The 13,794-nt window shown below is 40.4% G+C and overlaps 1 pseudogene; it reads left to right on the forward strand.

Annotated features, from left to right (window-relative positions):
- Positions 1–7,046: 7,046 nt before the first annotated feature.
- The window catches only part of LOC122622257, a 28,865-nt pseudogene continuing 22,117 nt past the window's right edge, over positions 7,047–13,794 (forward strand).

Consider the following 13,794-nt stretch of genomic DNA (forward strand, 5'->3'; position numbering starts at 1 on the left):
AGCAAAGCCAAAACGAGGCCGTCGTTGTTGCTGCTGTAGAATGCAATTTTCTAATAATTTCGCCATTTTGCATTGTTTTTTTTTTGCCATATATGTATGTGTGTGCACTTGTAATCACCATTAAAAGCGCTTGAAACTTTCTGCTCGCTTCCTTTGAGTTCCAGCTGCTGCCCCCTGAACCACCAAGCACCACTCTGCACTACCCTGCACCACCCAGTACCACCCACTACACCCACTCCACCCACTCCACCCACTCCACCACCCAACCACCCACACATATTTACTTATGCAACCCAGAACAGCTTCCCGCCAAATCGCCCCTCTAATCGCCGAACTGCAGCTGCTCAAGTTCTAATGAATATGTTAAATCTGACCTAATTTTACAGCGTAGAAAAAATTCAAAATTGTGCGCTTAAATGCATTCGCATAATTAGATGCACCAGAAGGGGGCGGGACAGGGGGGCGTGTCTGCAGTAATGCGTGCATTTTAAGTGTTGGCGTGGTGTGCAAAGTCTGGGGCGAAGGGCAAAAACGTTGATACGAGCAGAGCCTTATTTTCAGTCAATTTCGTGTAGGAAAGTTTGCAAGATTCACGGAAGAACGTTTTTAGTTTTGGAGCATTTTGGGCAGATACTCGGAAATGTAGATAGAAAAGTTTTGCAATTAAGATACAACTTTTCTAGTAAAACTAGTTTTATAAAATGGCTGGAAAATATATTAATTTATATGAATGTAAATGTATGAATAGATACATCTTCAAACAAAAAAAAAACAGGAGTCCTTTTTTTGCTTTAAAACCACCTTTACCTCCCCTAATATTCCCACTGCGTCAATTCGAAAACAATTCACTCAAAGTCAAAGAATAATAAAAACAATCAAAGAACAAACCAAATTAAAAAGCAATTCCCAGCATGGAGTGTCATAAGAAGTTCCGTGCTGCAACCAAGTGGACAACGCTTACAACCTATCAAAGGCATCCCGGCCACCCCATAAAATGTCTCAATTTTGCGCTCGACAAAACTCAAAAAGCAGACCATATAATAAACACATAAAAGTAAATAAAATCGCAATAAAAAACAAGAAGAATACAAAATATCTAACGAACTGAAAGTGGACAGCCCGAAGTGGAGGTGATGGAAATATTGGGCATTGCCAAAAATACAAAAATGGCTTTTTCTGCCAAACCAGCGATAAAGTCGAAAAGCAGTATATCAAATCTCCACGCACCCAGGGATGGAATTTTCCGGGGCAGGGGGTGGTTTTCTGGGGTGATGTCTCCCTGTTGCCACAAAACAAACAACAAAAGCCCCTGACGATTACGCATCGTGTGTCGTCGCCAGTTTCCTGACCAAATAAACAATGGAAAATAAGAAGAAAAGGCCAAAGGCGATTTTTTAATACCCTTGAAGCATTGGAAATAATCCAAAGAGTACTTAAAGTTTTATGTACCTCCAATGTAGAAATATACCATCTTAATCTTACTAATACTAAATATTACTATAATTAAGATACTGTATACAACTGCTAGCATGAATACATTATAAAACACTTTTTAAGTTTTCCCAAATTTTATACCTTTTTTCACCTAGCAGTTAATAAATATACATCTTACTCAGTAAATGAATCCGTTTACTGCTCAGTTTCTTCTATCGCAGCATTTAAAAATAAACTTGCTGTTAACAAACAATTAAAAGAATACTTACAAAGATTCCTCGAGGCGTCGCAAACTTCTAGCCAATTTCAGGGAGCCATTTCTAATGGTCTTGCAACATCCCAATTCCCGAAAAACTTTTGCCGCTGTCTGCTCGTCAAAAGGACACGCAAACCGCAAATTGCGAGGCAAGCAGCCAAAACTGGAGATGAAATGAAAAAAACGTTAAATGTCTTAATTTTCCTTGGCGTCTTTTGGGGGAGCGAGTGGAACGCGTGACAGGCAATTTTCGCAAAAAGTTTTTTAAGAAACTGGAAACTCAAAACAGAGCGGTAGAGCGGTGGGTGAAATGAAAGGAGCCCCGAGTTCAATGAGCCGCACAAATGAGCAATGGGTCAGGCGGAGCACTTGTGTGGTCAGCTTTTGGTTTGAATTATTGACATTTGTGTCAGCCCACGTCTGCCCCCTGGAAAAATACCGCCCTTCCATACTCCATCCAAAGTTCTGGGGCAAAGTTTCCGATTTCCGTGGCGACAGCTGTTCGAGTGGATAGGGCTGGGATATATGGAGTGCATGAGCATTGGCTATTTGGAATTTATGCAATTCCAAGTGACTTCTGTGCGATTGTGAGTCTTTGCCGTTTGAATTTGTGGTTTGTCGGAATTTTTAATTGGCGCAAAGCGGCCGGAGATTGCAAATGAAATGCAAACATTAATGAATGGCCAAAGTGTGGTTAAATATTTGCGTAAATCGGCATGAAAACGATTGGAATTAATCATTACCAAAGCAATGAGTAGCGGCGTATTTAAAATACATCATGATATTAAAGAAATAATATAGTATTACATATTTTATGACAAAGTTCTGGGGCAAAGTTTCCGATTTCCGTGGCGACAGCTGTTCGAGTGGATAGGGCTGGGATTATATGGAGTGGCATGAGCATTGGCTATTTGAGGAATTTATGCAATTCCAAGTGACTTCTGTGCGATTGTGAGTCTTTGCCGTTTGGAATTTGTGGTTTGTCGGAATTTTTAATTGGCGCAAAGCGGCCGGAGATTGCAAATGAAATGCAAACATTAATGAATGGCCAAAGTGTGGTTAAATAGTTTGCGTAAATCGGCATGAAAACGATTGGAATTAAGTCATTACCAAAGCAATGAGTAGCGGCGTTATTTAAAATACATCATGGATATTAAAGAAATATATATAGTATTACATATTTTATGATGATTCGACATCATTTAAATACCCCAAGCAAACTACTACTTAACTTTCCCAATAATTCTTTTTCAATTTAATTATATTTAATATCTATAAATTGCATTCGAGGTCTCAATAAACAAGAACAACTCTCCCACAACCATTAAGTGATGACTAATTTTGTATTTGGCTAACTTTCCGTTTCGAGTGCAAGCCTCTGCAATTGTTGTTAACAATTATTGTGCGTCTATATACTGCAGACATGTATGTTTATATATATTTCACTGTGTGGCTGGGCTTTTTTGTTATGGCAACAGCTGCTGGGTGCTGCGGCGGCTGTTGCAGTCCGACAATAAATAAACAGCGGGCCACTTGAAATTGGATCGCCAAAAAAGAAAAATAAACAACGAGACAGACGGCAGCCATAAACCCGCACACCATACACCATATTCCGCACACACCCACACACACAAACACGAAAACAAACACTCGCCCAGGGAGTTTTCACTTTCTGACCTTGACTTTACTTGGTTTGTCCAGGGTCCGAAGTCGGCTGACCCTGCCCCTGCCCCCCAAAAGGCCCCAAATGCCCCTCCACGCGATGATGTCACAGCAACTGGCCATAATAACTCATAAATGAAAAGTGAAAATCGTGCGGAGGCCCTGCCTTCTGCTCGCCGTAGAAAGTTGCGCAAATTCTTTGGCCCTGGGGGCCTCGGTTGGAGATGGGGATGGGAATGGAGATCGGGATCGGGGCTACGGGTTGGAGATGGGGCTTAACTTAAATATTTGTTGAATTGTCACGCTTCTTTACATCATCAGCATCTTGGGGCCGATTGTCATCGGACTCATCATCGTCGGCGCTGTCTTCACCTTCATTCCAGCCGCATCCTGCGTACGTTTTTGAGGACAGCCCTCGGTTTGTTTTATTTTTCATATCGCTCGGATGGGTGAAAAGCATTCAAGGCAAGTGAATTTCAATACCCTATGAGTTCAGAGCTTAATGGAATTATTTATTCGCCCGGTAAGGTGACATATGAAACATGATATTCTGATGGATATCTAATACAAATATTCTTGTTTAACTAATACGATTGTAAATTGCACTTACAAAGCCGGACTTTAACACATGCGAATCTCGAATCGGAATAAATAAAAAAATCCTACACAAATCGTTCTAAACAAAAATTCATTTCTACTGCTATTAAATTATATTTCATTCATTTCTCTATCATTCTCAAGCGAGTCCACATGTTCCTTATACGAAGAGTAACTCAACTTCGTGGCGCTTTTTGATAATCTTTTATTGAAACACTCTTATTCGCTTTGTATCTATTGGCCGCGCATTCCGACACTTGCATCCAGTGACGCCCCAGTCTCGAATTTTATTCCACAGCCGAAACGAATCCGTATCTGAATCTCAGCTTGCAGCTGAAGCTGAATATGAAGCGCTTACTGCTGCTGCTGCTGCTGTTTTTGGCCAGCGGCAATTATGAAACGGCAGGCAGCAGACGGCGACTGTCGTTGACATTGATAAAATCGTTGGGCGCGTGCTGCGCCCAGACGACAGATCCGTCGGATTCAGAGACAATCGCAGATACGGATGCCAGAAGGTAGAAGCCCAAAGTTGCTGGAACAGCATTGGAGGTAGAGGCACTTATCGCTGGCGGCGCACAAGCGTTTTTCAGTCACTGAAAAGTGACTTTTGCTTTCATCGCAACGGTCTTCGACTTCTTAGAAAATTGCTTCCATTGACCGAATGCTATCCACACTCGAAGTTGTCTGCATTCGCTTAGCATAAATTTCAAGCTTTTTGCCTGACACTCGCTTTTCAGCTGCTCTGCGGTAATTTATGTTGCTTACGTTCTGCCACGGGTCACGTCGCAGACAGAAAGGGTAAGTAATCTGCTCGAATGGGTAAAATATTATTTTGCTTTAAGAGGTTTAAACACACAACTTGAGTTTAGAATTTTTAAAATTTTATGATTTCTAATCTACGTAGTCTAATCTCAGCCTCCACTTAATTATTAATAGCTTCAGGAGCTTAAGTTTAGAGCCAAGAGAACCAATTTTTTGAACCCAACTTGAAATATTTGCGAGCCCAAAAGCCCATAGACGTACCCAGCTGTATTCTCCCCAGTTTCGGTTGTTTGGCTTTGGATTTTCGGGTGGATGTTTGTTGTCGCCTGGGAACCGGTAGCGACGTCATTTAAATAAACAATGTGCACTGGTTCAAATTTATGCGCATATCAAGCTGACAAGGTTATGAAAATGCTAACACAGCCTGCGACTGCCAGACAGCCTGGTTCCTGTCCTTGTGTACTCCACTTTTCCCCGGCTTCCAACTCTGGCAACTGGGTTCCCAATCCTTCAGCTGCTTACCCGTAGGCTTCCCCGGCTTAAGGCTGTATCTGTCTTTACCTTTCCTCTTAGACTCAACGCACCTATGATTCATATCTGCCGTCCTGAGTTCCCTCCTCGGCTGGGTGACTAACTTTTTGGATGGGTGGACGGGTGGCGAACTGTTGGCTGGCATAATTGAAATGTAAATTCTCGGGTGGAGTTTTCAGATGCAGACAAGTGAGGTGTCTTGAGTGAAATTAATATTTTGTTTGCCCTCTAACAAAATAAACTAGAAATGGCATAAGGAAGTAAGATGCGAAAACAAAACCATCTAACGAGTGAAAGGAGTACGAATGTGAGGACTTGTTAGAGAGTTGGATGGAATAAGTTCTTGTCAACTTTTTAGCAGGCATTGCAATTTATTTTGATAGCATCATTTGTTTAGCTCTTTAAATATTCAAGCTATCATTAACATTCTTAAGGATAGGTATGAAATTAAAAACTAATTAAAAACAATTTGCATTTACATTAATCTATTGTAATAGTTATACAGTATATAGAAGATATAATGGAATAGATATAAAATACGAAATATTTGTATGTACTTACTTTTTCGTACTTCTTATCATTTGAAGTCTTTTATTGTTTTCATAGCAACAACCTTTATATCGCCAGCTGCATTTCGCCAGCCAGCAAATAACCACCCCCACCCTTTCAACTAGAGACAAAGCAACTCATTTCCCTAAGCAGATGCAAAATACATATTTAGCATATTTTTTGCTGGCATTTTTATTTTTCTGGTTTTTAGGTGGAATAGTACATCTTTATGGCGGCCATTTGGTTACACATTTGGTAACTGGCGTCGCTCTCACAAAACGTGACTTTGCCTGCATTTTTGCGCCACTTGCGGGTGGATATCACCGCCTGTTTCCCCCTTTGCCACCACCACCCACCGCCCAACGCCCAGCAGCACCGCCCCCACCCCCCGCTTGATCTACAAAGCAGACACACTTGTGTAAGACCCACTTTGGTGGTTTCATAATCAACACATCCAAGTGCCGACGACTACGACGTCGGCCATTTTGCGGCCACCATCAAAAAATGCCCAGCAGAAGTGCCAACCAACCACCTCCACCCACTGGGAAAACTCTTAGGAAAACTCTGCCCCCCGCTCCCCGCGCCGCACTTCCATTCGCTCAGTCGGTGTGCATAAAACGCTGCTTATTAAATTTCGCTCAATTTTAATAAGCAACTTTTTTGTGCGCACATTCCCAAGAAACAAAGTGAAAAATGCTGCAATTATGAGTTCTTCTCCTCAACCAAGTATTTGTATTAAAAAAGGAAATCTGTGAAAGGCTACTATAACAAGATGCTCTTATGCTCTTAAAATAAATTGCAAATATAAAAATCAAAAAGGGATTATACAGCACATCAATAAAGAAAGTAAAGATATTTTTTAGAGAATTGGCAAGCCCATCGGCTAAGCGACCATACCCTTTCCTAACCCAAGTAAAAGAAGTGTATTTGGGCACAGGGAAAAGCAAAAAACAAAACAGCAACGGACTGTGATGACTTTTAATGAATTTTTCACGCGCGCTTTGCAAATGAAACTCATTTTGCCGGGGCACGTTCTTCCCCCTCGCAATTCGCATTTCGCATTTGGCGGGGAGCGTTTTAAGCAGATTTGCTCGCATGAAAGCGAAAACTAGCGAGACTAAAATGTTATTACGCATACGCTCTGTTGGCCGACGGATGGCCCTTAAATTTGGGTCAATTTTAGTTGTTTTTCGTACACGAAAAATTTCCAAGCGCAAGTGTTTCAGTTTTAGTCGTTTCTTGTTTTTATTTTAATTCGTTTTTTTTTGTAAGAAGACTCAGCTTGGGCGACAGTTCATCGACTGAAAAATGTTTAAACAAAAGCCGAAGAAGCAACAAGCTTTTCTCTAGTTTTTGCCAGCGAAATGAAAGAAATGAGTTCACGTGCCCGTCCGTTTATTTTAATTGTAAGATATTGTTGTTGCTGCTTTCCTTTATTTATATTTCTTCTTTTTTTTTGTTTTGCTTTGTTGGCTAACAAATAAAACAGAAATGAGCTGGGTTTTGTGGCCTAATTAGTTTCACCTGTGTCAATGTGCAAACAAAGCCGCCAAAGCATATGGAATGTATGCCAGGAGCTTTTGTTGCTGCTGCCGCTGATGAAGAAGACAACAACGGACATACACACAAATATATATGGTAAAATATTAAAAGGGAGCCAGACGAGACTGCATCCAAAACAATACCAGCATTTACTGAAAAATCCATCCAGGGTAAGAGCTTCATTTGTGTTCTCTACACAAGGCGCCAATAAGGGAATAATAAACTCTGCCCATGAATGCTCCTATATTTTCGTTTTCATAATCACTGCTCCAAATGAAGTAATTAAAGAAAAATGCTTGAAGCTTACAGCAAGATAATCATCATTTGTTTTAATAAATTTAAAATGTATATGTGAGTCATCATGATTTGGTATATGTTATAAGGGGTGATTGAGCTAGAAGCTTAAAATATTTTACTTGGTGCGCGGCGTGGGTGTAATAATCAAAATGGCTGGACTCCAAATGATTCATAGTCCTACTCCAGCAAAGCCACAATCATGACTATTTTTCTCTTTGCTGATAAGAACAAGCCCTTTCCTAAACTGTGACTGTGCCGAACAACAACGAACACACTCAGTTCATGATGTAATTACTAACCATTTAGTATAATTTCTTATCCGCTAGCTTTGGCATATGCACATCTCTTGCATTACATTTTCAGACTCTGAATAATGTGGATTGAGCCACCGTGAGTAAACCCCCATCTGAATCATCAGGCGTATCCCAATCGGCTATTGAAGCCGAACTTGTGGGTATCTTGCGAATGCTAAGCACATAGCCGGGAACTACACACACTTAAATTGGTTTCATTGTCACTTCCGAGAAGTGTTTACCCCTAAGTCTGGCTCTATACTCGTATAGATGGTTCTTGGCCACACCAGCCATAGCAGCCATAACAGCCGCCGAGTTCTTGGAATCTACGGGCATAATAAAAGCTTTAGTCGTACACGTAAAGCCAAATAAATTACGAATCAAGCCAGCAACCAGCAAGAACCTGCAATCCCGCTCGACACATAAATAAATAAATAAATAAATAACTGAGGAAAATAGAGAAACAAAGAGCCGAGCCATACAGCAAGGTAAAAAAATGTAAATTATTGAACGAATTAATTCAAAGTTCAAGTCGCACGTTCTACGTGCGAAAAAGACAAACGCAAATAACATGACAAAATAAACAACAAGAAGGCAAACGAAAGCAAAAGTTGCCGGGAATTCGTGGCACAAGGGAAACCAGACTAGAATAAATTTTTAATTTCAATTTCAGAATCGGAATCAACGGCGCAGACTTCGATGTGGATACCATACCATTGCGCATAAACTTTCTATGGCTCTGCGATAGACCTAAATCTGGTTTTCGAGCGGTATGATTGGTATTTCTGATTGCACTTAGGGAATTTTTATCATATGAACTTATCCAATATTGTTTTTTTGCCTTTATCGTATAGGAATTACTTTGAACAATCAAAATCTTTTCAATTAGTACTTAATATTATTTTTAATATTATTCTAAAGTTAAAAATTGTATTTGTTTTTTGTCTGTGTACTACAAACGTATCACCGGGGCAGTCTGCTAATTGCGTAGGCGCTGTCCCGCATGACCAACTAGATGTTTCAGGGGCTACTAGACATTAGAGGGGACTGCGGTGGGTTTTGGGGCCCCAGGTAGGTCTAGGTGGGTCTAGGGGGTCTAGTCTCGCCTGAGTTGTAGGTGAAGGTCACCATTCTGTTGTTCTATTTACGTTCTGTTATGTTATGTTAATTTCAGTTGGTAGTTCGCTGTGCCATTCCATGTACATCAAAGCTGTGTGTTTTATGACTATTTCTTAACTTGTATACATTAATCATTTACACATTTCCTTATCGGTTCTTTTAGTTTCTTTTTTATGTTCGTTTTGTTGACACGAGCCTTTGGCCAGATTCCTTTGGGATTTCTTTGGGTTACAAGAGTACGTCAACGATACTCGATGGACCAATTTCATCGTGGATTGTGCCCAGTAGGAATTCTTTAAAGTGCATTAATTATAGCTTTATGTTTATTTTATATGTATAGAAAATGGATAGATTTCTGGTGAAATAATGGAAAAATGGATAGAAATCTGGTGCAATAAAATTTAAGCCAAACTTTACCGAAAACTAAAAACCGGAAGACTCCATCACTGATTGTTCTCAATGGAAACATGCTAAACACATCGAACGTGGAATATCTCACCTTGTTGTAAACTACCGAAAATTACGTATCCGCGGCGTGTTGCGTGTCTCATGAAGATTCGCGGCTAAGAGAAGATCACAGCGATAGAAAGAGAGGCGAAGAGAGGCAAGTATGGGAAAATAGCAGAAGAAACGACTGCAAATTGTATGGCATTAAGAGACACTGTTGCCAGAGCTAAGTGCTTTTAATGTTTATTAATTATGCAATTAAATTTTGCTGGTCATTTAATTGTTTAATACTCATATACAATACCATATAATACTACAATACTACAAGTTTATATGCTAGGCGAGTGGACGAGACACATTTGGCCGTCCAGCTTCTGCGGTTTTCTCTGCTGTCGGATCTTTGTAATGAGGCGACTAATGCGCATTTAATTTGACACATTTGACTTGGCTTTCGACTTTTCGACTTCCACGACGACGCGGGCTCGTGCCTAATGGGCCAGTCTTTTACAGCTCTTAGCCAAGTGGAATTATGTCAGCTAATTATTTAGTTAACATCGTTATGCGCCCGAGAGTCCGACAAACAATTGTGAGCAATTTTTCTATTCATTGAGTGGAAATTGTTTTTGTACAGCGTTTTGTTAGGTGCTGCCTCTGTGCTGGCATATAATTTTCAAGACCCTGAGACCGAGCCAAGGTCAGAGTATTTAGCATTAGTTAGATGGCTCTGTCTTTTTTGTGCACTTTTGGGAGTCACGAACCGGCACGGAAGACGTCACCGCCAACGGCTCACAATGGCAAACAGAACTCTTCTTTAGTTCGCTTTCATTTCCAGATACGTAGATACATACATACTCGTACATACATACGTACATACTCTTAGACTTTGTATAGCCGCACAAGACTCGGCTCCACCGAAGGCCATATAAATTATGATAATCATAAGAATTACTTGTGTCTCCCTCAACCGCCCTCAGCAGAAAATTCTTCAGCCTCTTAGCCTCATTTGCGTCTTTGCAAGTTATGTAATAAAACTGAAAAAGGAACAGCCACAAAAGGGGGCGAATATGTGAATGTTTGTGCGAAATTTCAACAAAATTGAATCGAAACAGCGACTTGGCATTTTTTACGATTTACGTGCTTTACTTTAAAAATGCTTCAATTCATTTCCTTTGCGGTCGGTCTGCCATTTAATTCTGCAATGGATTCCTTATAAAGCACATACATATACGACCCAGCCACTTTTTTCCTGCCTTTCATTGGCTTTAAAATTGATAAATGTTCTTTAGGTTTCTCGGAGAAGAGAAGGGTCGTCTTTGCCCGAGCAAATCATTTGAGCAGCGAAAATGCATTTTGATGGGCATTAAGGCTTTTGAATCGGGCTTATCGATAAGCTCTTTTGTGCTGCCAATGGAATTATTTATGGACTCTCGTTGAAAGATGTTTTCAATGGGGTCGATTCGGTTCTTAAGAATTATATAAATATATTATGTGGCTTAATAGGAAGTTTGTTGTAAAGTAAACGATGAAGAAGTGATGTAAGAAATAAAACTTTAATAGTATAAATGCGAAAAGGATTTAAGATGTTATCTTTCATAAACATAGACTTCTATATTTAATTTGTCATAATTGCAAAAACCCATTTATAGGAACAGATAATAATTGCTTTACCAGCTAAGACCAATATTTATTAATGTTAACTTTGATTTATTCCTTCCCAGTCTCCTGCCGCTTTATTTGCCATTTCTTGGTATTCAGTACCTGATGAGACCGCCAATTGATTAATGGTCTCGATAAGCTCAGATAAATATTTAATTATTTCATTTAACCAAAACAGAACTTGTCACATTATTTATCTGCATGACATGGCCAAACAATTTCAATTGTCACAGTATTTATTTTATTTCGTCTGCCCCATTGTTGTTGGCACAATCGACCAAATTTGTGGAAGCCATTTGGTTTCAATCGCTTGCGTATCGATTTAAAATTCAATGCATTCTGCATCCGCCATCAGCCACGCCCACACTTCAACGGATGGATCGGACGCCCCAAAAATGGATTCGCCAAATCGTTTTTGGGTGATTTTTATATTCAAAAGCCATCGACGAACTGCAGCTTTTGTGTCATGTACAACATGCTGAAGTCACTGGCGTTGATGACGATGATGATGATGATGTTATCGACGATGATCACGACGATTGCTTGTCTGACTTCTGCGCTTTAAATTTATTAAATTCATCACCACTGACAGTTGACAAAACAAATCGCCGCCTCAGAACGGCAGTGGCAAACAAATTGCTGGCCAAAAATGTGACAAAGTCTGATCTAAAATAAAATATGGCAATGCGAAGACATGAATTCAGGGTGTACATTCAGTGATGAAGTGGGTTGTTGTAGTTGGTCTACCCTATATGGATAGTGGAATTATACGAATGTACATAAGTGGAAAGCTCTTAAAATAATATAATTTGTAATAAAACATGCTATTTGGGTGTATTTGCTTATATTTTATGTCATTGTTGCAGTGAAGCCACCTTTTTATTAGATTAATTTATATATTATATAATGTGAAATTTCTTCTGTTTAATACCATGCATTATTCCTCTAACAGAGATTTAATATCTCATTTAAGTACCACTTCGAGGGATGGATTACAGAACTACTAAGGAGTAGGAGTGGCAAGATACTTCTTATTTCACCAGGGTATTAAAGTCGTCGCCCAGACTTTAAGTTAACCATTCTTCATTCTTGTTTGTGAAGCTGCTGCAGCCGTCCAATCATCGACCACACGTTTGGCATATGAAATGATTTGTGCCCATTGTTCGATTGTTGGACGTGTCGGCTCCTCGGGCTTTGTGGCTTCATTGGGTTCCTGGCCCGTTCTGAATTGATTTGGCTCTGGATGCCGGTCTCCAGTTGCCGGTTGCCGGTTGCCGATTGCCAGTTGCCAGTTGCCTGTCGCCCGCTGTCGATGGCGCGTATTGATAATTGAAATCAGGCATGAAATCGCTGCGGCCACTTGAGTTATGGCGTTTGCCCGGCGCCTTTGTTCTCGCCACACTCTCTCCGTGCACTTGGCCACCCCAAAGACATCCGACACAGTAGCCGCTGAAAATTTGCATAACAATTTGAAATTCTCGGGCAGTAACGAGAAGGATGGAGGATTCCTGGGCCCGCACCCCCCACTCCATCTGATTGATTGCTCCACACGCTCGGGCACTTTGATTGTGAGCAAACTCCCCCTTTGGCCACCAGGCTATTTAAAATTCCAACTTTTTGGGCCTGCAATTAACAAGAGGAATCCTTCCTCTGCTCCCGAACCTCCTATCCATATGTAGGCGATAGAATGCGGATTTTTAATGCCTTTGTAGGCACGTGGCTTGCTTCTTCCTTTGGTTATATTCATTCTGTAGATGCCGCACCCACAACTTCATATGCCTGCAGCTAAAAATCTTGACAGGACACAAAGTGAAGGAGCAGGAGCCACAGGCCGCAGAAAGCTGAAAGGAGCAGTCAGGGCGAAGAGATGTCAAAGATTGCAAAATATGTGTAAGCTAAATTTGGGTTGAATAAGCGTTGTTTTGGGTTAAGAAATGTATAGTTACTTACAACAAAATTAAGATCGCTAATTGTTATTTTAATATTCAAGTTTAATATTAAACTTTAATCTGTTACATTGCATTTAAAGGTAGTTAGATGTACAACTTCATCCTTGTAAGTTACAAAGCTCGAGGAAGGGTATTAGCAAGGGCATTTAAGGCAGCCTTGGGGCCACCAACGATGACAAGAGATGAGGACGGGGATGCCTCAGAGACAGCATCTGGCAAAGACAGTTGTTAGTTGAGTTTTCTTTACGGCTGCCATGAGGGTGGCCTGCGTCCTTTCGGTTTTCTCCACTGCCTGTACTCAACCTCTGCAGTTGCATTTATTAGTTCTTGCGAAAATGTTTTACGCTTCAGCGGAGCAATTAGCGTTGCTTTGGTTAAACGAAACGAGTTGCGGGGAAAAGTGCTGGAAAATAGGGTAGGGAAAATTGCAAAAGGGGAGACATAGGACAATCATCTGTTCCTATGTTAACTATAGTGTAGAATTCAGTAAATGTATGCAACCAAATACTACTTATTTTAGAAACTTTAAATACGCGTAACTAATATTTTATGTGAACTTTTTGGTTTATAAAGTCTTCAATGCCTTTTATGTGAAAAGCTGGAAAGCTTTTAATAAAATGACTTCGCAGCATGCGTTTGGCTGGAATGAGATATTTTGAGAAAACTTCCGATCGATGACTTAGCCTTGGCTCCGTGACAC

The sequence above is a fragment of the Drosophila teissieri genome, chromosome 2L, assembly GCF_016746235.2.
Source record: "Drosophila teissieri strain GT53w chromosome 2L, Prin_Dtei_1.1, whole genome shotgun sequence".
NCBI classification, from domain to species: domain Eukaryota; kingdom Metazoa; phylum Arthropoda; class Insecta; order Diptera; family Drosophilidae; genus Drosophila; species Drosophila teissieri.